Source organism: Colobus angolensis, unplaced genomic scaffold (genome assembly GCF_000951035.1).
Source record: "Colobus angolensis palliatus isolate OR3802 unplaced genomic scaffold, Cang.pa_1.0 Scaffold68, whole genome shotgun sequence".
NCBI classification, from domain to species: Eukaryota; Metazoa; Chordata; class Mammalia; order Primates; family Cercopithecidae; genus Colobus; species Colobus angolensis.
The window spans coordinates 6,406,133-6,408,034 of NW_012120487.1; the positions used below are offsets into that span (position 1 = coordinate 6,406,133).

General features: G+C 42.5%; 1 long non-coding RNA gene across 1 annotated transcript in view; it reads left to right on the forward strand.

Annotated features, from left to right (window-relative positions):
- The first annotated feature begins 1,415 nt into the window (after nucleotides 1–1,415).
- Nucleotides 1,416–1,902, forward strand: part of LOC105500691 — a 1,697-nt gene continuing 1,210 nt past the window's right edge. The window contains exon 1 of the long non-coding RNA XR_001000067.1: nucleotides 1,416–1,522. This is a non-coding gene — a long non-coding RNA (uncharacterized LOC105500691). The remainder of the gene's footprint in view (nucleotides 1,523–1,902) is intronic.

Consider the following 1,902-nt stretch of genomic DNA (forward strand, 5'->3'; position numbering starts at 1 on the left):
GGAACCACCAGGTATCAAGCACCTAATAAATGTCAGCTCCTAGGCTGAATGGGATTACCTGTGCTTGTTTTTCGAATCATCACAACAATTTTGAGGTGATAATTAGAGTTAAATGTGTAGAGGGATTAAGCAATTGCTACAAGGTTATTTTCCAGGAGTAAAATTATAAAAATCATAAGTGAATCTGGGGATCTTCAGATGTGGCAAATAACAAAAGTGTTGAGAAATTTAAAGTATACACAACTCCAGTCAGGCTGTAAAGTAATCCAAGTTTCTGGATATGGGACGTGGTGTAACTGAAAGAGCATAGTCTGTGTGTGTCTGTCGTGCCTGCATTCAGCATCATTTGTTGAGCATCCACTGAGTGTCATCTGCATGGAGGATACAATGTTGAGCAAGACAGTTCTTTACAGAGCTTGCAGAGGAGGAAGTTAAGGAGCATACAAGCAATTACAATGTAAGGATAAGATTACCAATAAAGGAAGCACAGAGTACTACTATGGAAGCACATGAGGTGACTCCTAATACAGTGTAGGGTCCTTAGGGAAATGTTCCTGAAGGAAATGTTCCAGACGGAGGCCCAGAACTGTATGATTAGAATATAGAGCAGTGAGTGATGAGGCTGGAGATGGGGCAGAAGCTGAATCATGAAGGGCTTTATAAACCATATTAAAAGAGTTTTGGCACACCCAAGAATATTGAATTTTAGTGCCAGCAAAGCAGTTGAAGGGCTTTAAACAGGAAAGTGGAAATAAGTGGTGGTGATAAATCTATGGCACTTTAGAAAGACACTTTGGCTGCAGTGTTGTGGATTAGATTGGAAAATGAAAAGACTAGATGTATGACATTCAGATAAGTAGTTAAAGTAATCTATTAGCTGGGCAGGGTGGCGTGCGCCTGTAGCCCCAGCTACTCGGGAGGCTGAGACAGGATGATTGCTTGAGCCCAAGAGGCGGAGGTTGCAGTGAGCTGAGATCATGCCGTTGTACTCCAGCCTGGGCAACAGAGAAAGAGACCTTGTCAAAAAAAAAAAAGAAAGAAAGAAAAAAAAAGGCAAGCAAAATAATTAGCCAGGCATTGTGGCATGTGCTTGTAGTCCCAGCTACTCAGGAGGCTGAGGCAGGAGGATTGCTTTAAGCCCAGGAGTTTAAGGTTGCAGTGAGCTGTGATCCTACCACTGTACTCCAGCCTGGGTAACAGAGTGCGACCCTGTCTCTTAAAAAAAAAATAAAAAAAAAAAAAAGGTAAAGGAGATAGAAAAGTGGATGGATTTGAAATAGAATACCATAATTTAAAGGGTGGGCAAAGGAGATGAAGATGTGGCTAGAAAGATAGGAAAAAAACCACGAACATGGTATCATGGAAGCCAAAATAAGAGTATTCCAAGAAAAGAGTGGCTAACAGTGTTAACTACTGCTTCCAGGTCAAGAAAGATTAAGACTGAAAATGTTTACCAGATTTATAATCAAGGAGGTCCTGGATGACCTTGGCAAAAGCAATCCCAATGGCATGGGAATGAATGGTAGGGCAGAAGTATTGGGATGCAAGTAGGCAAAAATTGTTATGGAAGTACAGAGGTGAGTTATCTACCCTAGCCTTAGAGAGAAGGGAAGGCTTCCTGGAGGAGGCATTACCTAAGTGGAGTACTCAAGGACAAATAGGAGTTAGTCATATAGAGGCAGAGAAGGAAAATTTAGGCAGAGAATGCTGCGTTACAATTGATTGTAGGGGGCACTAAAAATAACTGTGACTTTGGGCAGTTACTTCACCCATTTTCTCATCTATAAAATGGGAGTGGAGCTGGGTGCGGTGGCTCACGCCTGTAATCCCAGCACTTTGGGAGGCCGAGGCGGGTGGATCATGAGGTCAGGAGATCGAGACCATCCTGGCTAACACGGTGAA